Genomic DNA, 12,479 nt, shown 5'->3' with positions numbered 1-12,479 from the left:
ATATTGACAGACACAATATATATATATATATATATATATATATATATATATATATATATATATTGCTTTACTATTGTTGTATTCTTGGGCTAAATAGTGTATGTGTTTAGCAGTAATAGACCCTTTTCACATTTCCAGTGTTTTTGGAAGCAGTTTTTGTCATAGTTTGTTAAACTTCTGTAGTGGTGAACAGAAACTACAACAAATATAATTTTTGTGTTCTCATTTGTTCTAATAGTGAAAGAAAAAAAATCAAGATAGTGTTGCTATGAATATCCAAAATAGGAAAAAACATTGAGACATTGATTACAGACAGAAAGATATCAAATTTGCCATCAGTTGTTGTATTATAAAACAGTCAAGCATCAGTATTAGGCTAACTAGTTTTCTGTAATTTAACGTAAAGTAATGTAACACGAAGTACTGTCTTATAAATGTACATTTGTCAAGTCATGCTCTGTTTAGTTTATTTATTTGGAATTAAAACTGAGCATGGGTTCATCTACAACTCGCCTCCAGTGGATGACTGTTACAACATTGCAAAAATTTGTTTTTTGCTAGGTTTATGTTGCTAAACGTCATCACAGTGAATAGGGTCTTCATTTTTCAATGTTTCACATATCACACACACTTATCAACTTTTTTTAACAAATTTACAGCCTATTATGGGGGGGGGGGGGCAGTTTTCACCAAAAATAAATTAATAAATTAAAATAAATAATCATAATACAACACATAAAATAAATTTTTAGTCAGGCTTTTGTTGTACCCCACATGAGTGTCTTAAAATTCTTGCATCATAGAAATTATAACTTGAGAATTGAGGATAGTGCAGAGGGATAAAAAGCCAAAAAGTTAATGTCAAATACTTGTTGGATAAATTAGACAAGAATAATAATTTTGGTCACACTTAATTTTAAGGTGATAATAATTCTCGCTATTAACAAACCATTAACTATGACTTTTGCCTCAAAAAACTCCTAATTTGCTGATTATTAGTAGTTAGTAAGGTAGTTGTTAAGTTTAGGTATTGGGTAGGATTAGGGATGTAGAATATGTTCATGCAGAATATGCGCTAATAAACAGCCAATATGTTAATATTAGGCATGCTAATAAGCAACTAGTTAAAAGTGAGAATTGGTCACTCTACTAAAGTGTTACCGTAATGTCTATGGAAAGTTTTGAACAATTAAGCTTAAAAAATAAGACAAAAATACATTTTGACAAACTACGTTTTAGAATTTTAGTTAACTTTAAGCACCATAGTAATTTGAAAGAAAAGTTACCTTTTATCTCTCAGGATACTGTGGAACAGGACACTGCTGTTCAGCTGTCAAGTGTCAGAGTATTTCTGACCTTAAATCAGTTTCCTATTTGGGTGTGGACTTCTTGATTTGTTAAACAAAGGGAAAGATAACATTTCACCTTTGTTGAGTTTATTTGACTTCAGGCAGTACTATATAATTGTAAGATCAGTATAGCTTACACAGATGTATGTGGTGTTTATTGATTTGCTTTTTCTTAATTCCATAATATCTAATACATGCTTAATAACAGCTTTTTAAAACGTATTTTCTAGCCTCACTAACTGTGATATGAGACTTTAATCTTTGCGACTTTACAGATCGTCTGTATGCACGGACAGCTTTTAACACTCCAAAGACAAAGGAAAACATGAAATCATATCGTATGACCCCTTTAAACTAAAAAACACATGAAGTGAAATTGACTGTTCTTTGTAAATCTGTTCACCTTAGGCCAAATGGAGATGTTTGAATATTAGACAATCAAAGATCTTCATTATTGCATGAAATGCTTCAGGTGTTTTATCATTCAGTTAACTACTGTCACATTTATGAGGGAACTGAGAATGTAGAATATGACCTCTGAATGATATCTTCAGATATATTATATTTACTGATATATTATCAGTAAATAATACTCACATTTACAGAAGCATTACCATTACCGTATCTGGGTCTGTTTTTGATGCACAAGGGTTATTGGGAGTTGTTTCTCACGATAAGCTGTTTCTGTTTGTCACCACCGTCTATTATTTAAATTCATGAAAATTATGAAAGTCCAAAATGTAAGCAAAAGCTGTGATATTTAACCGTTAAATATTAATGTTTGTTCACTAAAGAATATTTAAGATTATTGGCCCATAGATGAGACTCTAATGATTAGATGCACTTAATGCTTAATGATTTTTTATTTTGTACAGTTTTTCCTCATTCACTTTGCCATGTTTTGCAATCTTCACAACTGTTCGCAGGAACATCAGAACGTCTCTGTTATGAATGTAACCCTCGTTCCCTGAAGGAGGGAATGGAGACGTCACGTCGAAAGTACTGAAAGTGAACTGCATGTTTGCTAAATGTAGTAACTCACACAAAATCTTTAATTCATACTTCAGAACTTAATTATTGTGTCCGAAAATTGGTCAATGCCACCAAAATAAAAACTGTTTTTTTGTCACTGTGTGAGCCACACTGGTCAAAATGTTTAGATGTTTCTTCACCTTGAAAACATCTGTTATATATCAAATTTCTTGTTTTGTCTATTTTTTGTTGACATTGACTGCTTTACAAGAATGTAAGACTCATCTATGTTTTTAAATACAGATTTCAACATTAGGCAAAAATTGCTAGGAAAAGTCAATAATGTAGTAATAAAAAAATTGACATTTTGATTTATACTCCATGTATGCTTCCAAACTTGATTGGTAAGATTGTGATTCTTATTTCATTACAATGGTGGGCTATTTGAAAACTTAACAGACATTGCAAAAATTCCACGTGAGATATTAATAGAATAGCCTATACATGCATGTCTGACAGATTTTGATAACTGAATGGATCATTTTGCAAGTGATGGCTCACATGATGAAAGAATGTTTAGAAGTTGTGAAGAGTTTGACAATTTCACTGAGAATTTATCAGTTTTGATAAACAATCGTACATTTACTTTTTTTGCACACATGTGCTGAAATACATGGAATTTGCTTAAATCAATAAAAACATATATAAAATCTGATATGAACGAGAAAGTAATTGTTCAGACACCTGAATTAATTGTTTTGAGAAAAACACATAAGCTTTTACATCTTCAGGGAAATCTGTTCCTGCTGGCTGATTTTTATTGTAGAATCATTTTCTCATGTTCAGATTTTTTCCTTTTACTTTAGATGTACTTTGTTCTTATTTCTTGACCTCGCCCCAACAGTTTCAAGGCGTGTCCTGTTTACTGTGATTCATTTGTAAATGATGAGGGCAGGGTTGCTTCTGTTGCGTATTTAAAGCCTTTTTATTTTCTCTGTCCTTTGTGTATGAGATTTAACATTAGGTTAAACGTTCAGTTAAGACGTAGGTGATTTTCGAGAGACTAGCAATAGCAAGCTACCTTTGAAAGCATCAGATCCTGCCCTCCCTGCCAGTCACTCTCCAAAACCACACCTCCTCAAAAACACACAAACATTCAGACTGCACAGGAGACCAGAGGCTAACCAGCGACACGATGAGAGACGGCGTTGGTGGAGGGTTGAATGCAATGCTATCAGATTACCTCATGTCTCATCCACAGTGAGAAAACATTACAGTACAAAGCTCTATTATATTACAATAACAACGCCTTCCATTCTTGCTCAGTCTGCAATAGCGTAATGGAATAAGAAAAAAACGTAATATTAACCAAGAATAACATTGTCAATTTAAGAAAATTCCATAATAATTGCATTGTCATTGCCGTAGTTTAACCTATGCTGCTGTCATATGACAAATTAACAAAGATTAAGATCAGAAAGGCTTTGTGTATGAGATTTAACATTAGGTTAAACGTTCAGTTAAGACGTAGGTGATTTTCGAGAGACTAGCAATAGCAAGCTACCTTTGAAAGCATCAGATCCTGCCCTCCCTGCCAGTCACTCTCCAAAACCACACCTCCTCAAAAACACACAAACATTCAGACTGCACAGGAGACCAGAGGCTAACCAGCGACACGATGAGAGACGGCGTTGGTGGAGGGTTGAATGCAATGCTATCAGATTACCTCATGTCTCATCCACAGTGAGAAAACATTACAGTACAAAGCTCTATTATATTACAATAACAACGCCTTCCATTCTTGCTCAGTCTGCAATAGCGTAATGGAATAAGAAAAAAACGTAATATTAACCAAGAATAACATTCAGTCAATTTAAGAAAATTCCATAATAATTGCATTGTCATTGCCGTAGTTTAACCTATGCTGCTGTCATATGACAAATTAACAAAGATTAAGATCAGAAAGGACTTGGGAGGTGAGAAAATCATTTATTTTTCCTTTACAGAGTGTATGTGGCTGGCCTAAATTACCCATCACTAGAAAGAAAACCAGTTCAAACCCACTCATATTTTGGGTCCTGCACGGATGTCATGTGCGACAGGATGTTGTTCCCTTGACAAAACATTTTGCCCCAAATTAATCTAGCAAATTATCTGCCACAACACAAAATCCAATCTGAATCTTCCTGGGCATCTGTCTCGTTTGCTGGTTCATTACTCTATATGCAATCTTCCATCTTTATTGTGAGTAAAAAAAACAAAATTACAGTGCAAAATATTTGAATCACACTCACAGGTGCTATCAGTGCCTTTGTGGAAGCAACACATAATTGCATTGATTCTTCCACTCCCTTCCAGATCATTATAAATGCTGTCAAAATATTTGTCCAGTTCAATTAGTGACTTTATTAGTTTCTTCTCAAATTCGTTGCAGAAATTGACTTTCCAACGTGATCTCATGAGAATTAGTATGTATTTTAAGTAAAATGTGGTTCTACAAAACGTACATTTACTTATGTTTTCACAGGAACTGAAAGTACAATACTGACATATTTTCAGTATATATTTTCCTGGGCATCTGTCTCGTTTGCTGGTTCATTACTCTATATGCAATCTTCCATCTTTATTGTGAGTAAAAAAAACAAAATTACAGTGCAAAATATTTGAATCACACTCACAGGTGCTATCAGTGCCTTTGTGGAAGCAACACATAATTGCATTGATTCTTCCACTCCCTTCCAGATCATTATAAATGCTGTCAAAATATTTGTCCAGTTCAATTAGTGACTTTATTAGTTTCTTCTCAAATTCGTTGCAGAAATTGACTTTCCAACGTGATCTCATGAGAATTAGTATGTATTTTAAGTAAAATGTGGTTCTACAAAACGTACATTTACTTATGTTTTCACAGGAACTGAAACGTACAATACTGACATATTTTCAGTATATATTTTATATATATATACACAAGACAAGCTAAAATGTTTTGTCAATAAAATAAAATTATTAACTTTTTCAAATAAAATAATGGCCATTTTTAATAACTAATTTAAGTTTGACAATTGAACACAAAACAAATAGACCAGCCAAAATGCTTTACATTTCTTGAAATAATAATTTCTGAAATTAATTAATAATTTCTAATAACGCAGTTACAAAGTTCCCCATCTGTGCAACTGTAATTTAAAACTGGTTAGACTTCTGCTAGTTAGTGAAGCATTCAAAAATCTAAACGGACAAATAACAGATTGGAGACAGCAGATTTGTCTCATTTTAAATAAACACTAACAACTGAGATGAAAAAATTGACTTCAGGCAGAAATTTACTTTTGCTATGGTTAAATAGTTGTTCATTGCATTTTGGCAGAATTTTTTTCTTTATATAGTGTTGATATGGCAAATAGTAAATACTGTAAGTTTTGTTATGCTAGTACTTATAGAAATGTTTAAACCATTTGTGTTACAACTAACCCCGCGCTCCCCTATTCTATATGCTTAAACAGCATATTCCTTGAATCAAACAACAACAGTAGAAAACAAATCAGTTTTTCAAGAAAATACTTCATTTATCAAAATTTTGCAATATAAACTGTTTGAACAGTGTTCCTGTATAATCAAACTGACCCCGTACACTTCCATTAACCAACCCTTAAACCCATTCAGACCACCAAACCTAGCCTTACCCGTATCAGTAACAGCAAAAGTGATGTACTATATTAACAAATAGGCTATTAAAATCATTTGTAGATTTTCAAGAAGTGCATAATCATTTGACATTTGTGTCAAAAGCATTTGATTTTACGTTAAATAATCATCTTATTAAGCATTACTAACCATTAAGTAAAGTTTAATAAGGGGCTAAAACTAAAAACTTATTTAGGTTTTCAAATGTTAGCAAAATTTAAGAACCATAATACTTTGAGTGAAGTGTTACCTTGTATGTCTCAGGATAATGTCTATGGGACAAGACACTTGCGTTGATTCAGCTGTCAAGTTGAGCCCTGACAAGAGTTCTGACCTCAGATCTGTCTGTACAGACTGAACTTTTGGGTGTGGACCTCTTCGTAGAATACTCCAATATCACATGAAACACACTCTGTGCCAAGCAAAGGGGAAACAATACTTAGTAAGCTTTATTTAAATTCATATGGCACTGAATTAATATTATCATCTCTATAATGATTTCTCTATGATTCCTCTATATTATTTGGGTGAACTATTCCTTTATTCTATCTAGATCACAAGCTAGTTCTTATTTTCTGTCACACAACTCCTTGCAGGAGATGGAGAGGCAAAAACTAAATACACCATTCTATGCCAGTATATAAACAGGGAATTCCATGGGCCAGAATATACAATTAAATAGAAGCTTACCCTATCCTTCATCTGTGTATGCAGTCTCAAAAATCTCAGGTGTTAGTTGTACCTTGAGACTGCAATCTAAAGTGCTGGTGGTTTCCTCTTCATGCTGCGCCTCAAGATGTCTGTGTGAGATTAAAGGAAGCACCCCAAAGAGCTACGAAAGTCCTCTTCTTACACATTAAGTAAGTGAGGTGATGATGCACATTTACCCTACAATCTACAATTATGCTTTTTTTTTCTAACTGCATCAAAGCACTTCCTATTGTTCACACAGGATGTGGTACATATCATCTTACAGGATGTGTGTGTGCACACTATTTCTCTTAACACAATGTAGCATTTTAATCAGGAAACAAGCGTTTCCATATTGTTTGTGTCTTCCCTTTTAAAGCTCAGTGTATTATAGACCTTAATCGCTGCGGGGGGTGCCGGGAACCACAGCAAACGAGCCCAGTGTGAAAGCCACCTAAGCTTCATCCATGTCTAGTGTCTGCTCTATTTTTCCCCATAAGTTATGACCGGTAACAAATATTTTTAACTCTTTTAAACCAAAGCTGAGCTATCTCATCATACCCTCACAAGCGCTTGTCAATGCAGCCGTCTGTTGTTGTTGCAGTCTCCGCTATTTTGATGTTGTTGTTCCATCTCGTTAGTTTCGTTTTCTACTGTGAAACAACGGCCCGGGACAGTGTTGTCCTTGTGGAACAACTGATCAGTGCAAAACAAATTCAATGCGCATGTGCGACCTGTGAGTACTAAAGGCCAAAGTCACGCGCATTGTATGCTGACCCTGTCACCTTCGAGTACGTATACTTTGGGCTTTATAGTCTTTACAATGGAATGTAATTTTCACAACTTTAATGTTTTATGGAGTTTTTGTCTGTTGAAAGAAATATTTCATAAACTGAGCAATCACTAAACAATATCCACATCCTCATAACATTTAGATGGTCAAAAACAATATTTCATATGGTGAGAGATGAGGAGCTCAGAAAGCAGTTGTATTATAGAAACAGGAAATTTATTTTTGCAAGTAGATCAGACAGTCATACAGAGCGCATCTGCAGAGTGTGTGACGAAAAGGAACACTTGGGCTCAGTTCAAACAAAAGATGTTTCTGTCTCATCCAATAATAATGCATACTCAACATATGTAGGGTTTTATGGTTTTAGGGTTGATATGCTTTTTCTAAGTTTCCATCACATGACTTTTGCAGCTTCTCCGCCGGTGCTTTTATATTCAACAGGAAAACAGAAGGTTCTTTAGCTTAAGCATCCTTTTCTTTACCTTATTAGGTCTGGTCTTAACGCTTCAGGATTAGAACTATAGTGCAAATAAAAGAAAAATACAGAAACCAATAGTTTATATTACATCACCTTTTAAACAAATGAGAATGTCAAGATACATTCCTGAATGGACAGAACATAGACTTTTAAAGTCAAAATATCCTATATATTATAATTCTTAGAATATATTTTTTAAACATTTTTCGTGTGTAATTACTGTGCCTACAGTGGCACCAAACGGAATTGCAAAAATGCAATTGTAAAAATGTATTAGGACCACAACAGTAAATTTGTGGAAGTAATTATAATGTTCTTATAATAAGCCTAATCAAGAAATATCTGTGGAACAGTCGTGAGGAGGTCTCTCTTCAACCACCACCAGTGTGCAGCATCCACCTGGTGTGCACGCACCACACACCGGCTACAGGTGGAGAGCAGATAGAGATAGAGCCAATTCAGTGGATAGGGATTATTAGGCCAAGGGCCAGTGGAGGGAATTTGGCCAGGACACCAGGGATACACCCTAACTCTTTAGGAGAAGTGCCATGGGCTTTTTAATGACCCCAGAGTCAAGACCTCATTTTAACGTCTCATCTGAAGGACGGTGCTTTTTACAGTATAGTGTCCCTGTCACTATGCCATTAGGACCCACACAGACCACAGGGTGAGCACCCCCTGCTGGTCTCACTAACACCTCTTCCAGCAGCAACTTAGTTTTCTCATGAGGTCTCCCATCCAGGTACTACTGACCAAGCTCAAACCTGCTTAACTTCAGTGGGCAACCAGTCTTGGGCTACAGGGTGATATGCAATGTAGACACTCCCCTGCTTGTGGATGTGGGAAAACTTCAGCACAGTTAAAGCATGTTTTCTTGACACAATTATTTATACCAGAGTTGGCCATTTCATCTTGGGAATTGGGAAAAAGCATCAGTTTTGTTTTTGTTCTGTACACGCAGCTTGCACCTTTGCCAGCTCCATGGCTCGTCCCATCACTAACATGTCAGTTAAAGTCAAATCTGGATAGTGAAGTTTACTTGAAGTACTCTTTTGAATAATCATAATCTTTATCTCTCTGTCAGTGTCAGTGAATTGGCACATTGCAGCTAATTGTCTCAGTCTAGTACGATTAGCAGCATTAGTTCAAGTGTACTTAAAAAAGGGAATTTCCGTTTAGATCAAATGGATGTTGTTCGACCAGCCTAAATTTGGGTGGGCCTTACCTCTGTTTATTGTAATGTTACTCTAGCTAAGTGTGCCATGGGAAACCATGGCATGACTATACCAAAGTATCAGAGAAAGTAATGTTGGTTGGCTTATATCTATAGTACTGTATTAGTGCATTATAGATGGAGTGGTATGCCCTATGTACAGCTGCCATTGGCACACTGAAAGCTATAGTTACAACTCTGTAGGATGTTCCACAGGCATGCCAAGAAAGAAAGATCAGACATTCAATGGTCCTTCCCCAACCATGATGTCTTTCCTTGTGCATATGTCAAAGGAAATAATTCAAGGCTTCCCTCTTTAAATGGAAGTCTGGCTTGGTGGTTTGTGTATATGCTTTAGTTTTTTTCCAAGGCATTGTTAGATGTCAAGCCAATGTTTCCTGTAATAGCTATGGAAAGATTTGATTTCAAAAACAGTATCATAGCTATTAAACCATATCTTATGATTTTGAAATCTGTATTTAACCTCAGAATGATCTCAAAGTTAAAGTCTGATTTTGTGATGGTTGTGTTTTAAAAATAAATTATTATAATCTTAATTCAAGTGATGAAAGATTTTGAAAGTCTGACAGTAATCAGTGTTGAGTTTAGAAAAAAAAATTTGAAAAAATATTGAAATGTAAATTTTGAAAAGTAATCAATGTAATCAGTTACATTACTTTAATAAAGTAATTGAAATAGTTCCACTACTTATTACATTTTAAATAGGGTAACTTGTAACCTGTAACCTATTACATTTCCAAAGTAACCTTCCCAACACTGCCCACTTTAATATCCAGAGATAACTATGTCATGTTTTTGACTGACTTCCTTGAAGTGTGTACACACTCATAATATATGTATATTGTCCCAAAGCAGCTTTACAAAAAATTGTGCCTTACAGATACAATATCAGTATGAATATCAGCAACAGATTAGTGACCCAAACTAGGTCCACAAAAAAATAAAAAAAATAAAAAGAAGATGAAAGATGAAAAAAAAGATGATAAAAGAATGATGTGGTAGATGGGAAGTGAGAGAATAAAGATGAGAAGGAGGATGAGAAAGAGAAGCAGCAGAATGATAACATGGTGGAGGGGGAACTGAGACAAGGAGGAGTAGGAGGATGCAGAGAAAAGACAGAAAATGATTAAATCATCAGGAAATAACAACTGAATCAGAATAGTACTGAAACACTGACAGACACAGGGTCATAGGCACAGGGTCAGGGCAGGTGGAAAACAATCCAAGTAATATCCAAACAAACAAGGCAGAGACAATAGGCAGGCAGCAGAGATTCATTATAGGACAAACAGTCCAGGGTTGTACACAGGCAGGGCAAATAGACACAGAGCAGGGATGTAAAATACATGAGTAATTTTACTTGATTACTGTACTTAAAGGGGTCATATGATGCTATTTAAATTTTTCCTTTCTCTTTGGAGTGTTACAAGCTCTTGGTGCATAAAGAAGATCTGTAAAGTTGCAAAGTCTAAAGTCTCAAATCCAAAGAGATATTCTTTATAAAAGTTAAGAGTCAGCCACGCCTACCTAAAACGGCTCGTTCTAACACGCCCCCACATATCTACATCACTATGTGGGAAGATTTGCATAATGCCGCCCAAATGTTCACGCAAAAGAAAGAAGGCGTAACTTTTATTCTCGCTGTAGTATTGTTGCCACCGCCGCCATGTCGTGAAGACACTGTGTGATTCGTTGTGAAAGCGAAACTACTTTGTTTGGCCTTCCAAAAGAGGACGATATCCGCTTCGTCATGCCTGGAGCAGATCCGTGCTGGTTGCTGTGGAAATACAACAACTTTGCGCTGTGGATCTCCGGATCGACTTTCACCGTGGACGAAGCGGAGTCCAGCCCGGGGTCGTCACATGTTGTTGCCGCAAGCCCTCCTTCGTCGAATCCGCTGGCCGCGCCGTTCTCAAGCCCGCCACCTCTGCTCCCTCTAGCCCCCAGCCTCTGCTCACTCTAGCCCCCAGCCTCTGCTCACTCTAGCCCCCAGCCTCTGTTCACTCTAGGCCGCCGCCGCTCACTCTAGACGATGTGTTTCGTTGTGAAAGCGAAACTACTTTGTTTGGCCTACCAAAAATGGACACGACTAGAAATCAGTGGTTAAGTTGTATTTACAACACTGTTCCGGAACACTTCAACCCAAATATTCAAATGTGTGCAGCACATTTTATGGAGGACTTTTCCTGATCCTGGTAGAGTAGACATTGGTTTTATGTTTACGCGGCGCGGCGTAAACATAAAAAGACAGTATAAGTCATTATAATCCATAATTATGTCCCCACTGGATGCAACGAATGCCTCGTTTATAATGGGTTTTCATGTTTTTGAATTATCGCTCCGGCCTGACAGGGCATCATCACAATATGGGAAGGGATGTAACATTTCTGTCACACGCTTGAGGTATTCGGCCAATCATAATGCACTGGATAGCTGGCCAATCACAGCACACCTCGCTTTTCAGACCGATGAGCTTTGTAAAAATCAATGCGTTTCAGAAAGGCGGGGCATAGAGGAGAAACAATAATGTACAGTATGTGGAAAATAATGTGTTTTTTGAACCTTAAACAGCATAAACACATTTCATTACACCAAATACACAAAATAATGTTGTTTTTAGCAACATCATATGACCCCTTTAAAGCTGCAGTCCGTAAGTTTTGCCTCATTGTCGCCATCTCTGTTTGAAAACCTGCAATTGCAGGTGTGTGCGGAATTATCTTCCTTGCGTGGGTTGTGCACCGGTACCGAATCTAATGTTTTGAGGAGTATGTGTGTGTGTGGCAGTCAGTCACCGCACCGTTGTGGATATTGTACTTTGCACTCCCAGATTCTAGCCTACATCTTGGAATATACGACTCAAATAAGCATTTTCACCGTATATTGTCACCTGAACAAGTAAGTAACAAGTCGGCCACGTTTGTTCTGACCAACTGAGGAAAAAAGCATTACAATAAATCACGCTACCAATGGTGATTTAATCTAAATTAGCTTATATCACATCAAACCGTGCAAATTATTATTATTGTTATACTTTATTCTCAAATTGTTCATGTTATCAGCATTGCGTGACTAGTGTGTATAAGCGAGTAGATTTCAATTTCTGTACAGTCTAATCTCTAATTGTCATACCACTTGAATTTCATATTAAGAAATTCTTTTAACCCAAAAAGCTAATTATGCTCCCTTCTAAATGGTGGTCTTTAAAATACAAATCTTGTGTAATCCCAGGCTATCTGTAATCAGAAGCTCATTTAAAACTGGAATATAATTTAATTT

The 12,479-nt window shown here is 36.1% G+C and overlaps 1 protein-coding gene across 2 annotated transcripts in view; it reads right to left on the bottom strand.

Annotated features, from left to right (window-relative positions):
- Nucleotides 1-6,879, bottom strand: part of LOC107599497 (uncharacterized) — a 14,156-nt gene extending 7,277 nt beyond the window's left edge. For both annotated transcript variants that reach the window (XM_016291103.1, XM_016291104.1), the window contains exons 1-2: nt 6,696-6,879; nt 6,256-6,417 (exon numbers count right to left, since the gene is read on the bottom strand). The gene's annotated coding sequence lies outside the window, so the exon portion shown is untranslated. The remainder of the gene's footprint in view (nt 1-6,255; nt 6,418-6,695) is intronic.
- Nucleotides 6,880-12,479: the final 5,600 nt, after the last annotated feature.

This window comes from Sinocyclocheilus grahami, unplaced genomic scaffold (genome assembly GCF_001515645.1).
Source record: "Sinocyclocheilus grahami isolate Dianchi unplaced genomic scaffold, SAMN03320097.WGS_v1.1 scaffold268.1, whole genome shotgun sequence".
NCBI classification, from domain to species: Eukaryota; Metazoa; Chordata; class Actinopteri; order Cypriniformes; family Cyprinidae; genus Sinocyclocheilus; species Sinocyclocheilus grahami.
The sequence above is the reverse complement of the archived record's forward strand: the minus strand, read 5'-3'. Positions and strand labels throughout refer to the sequence as shown.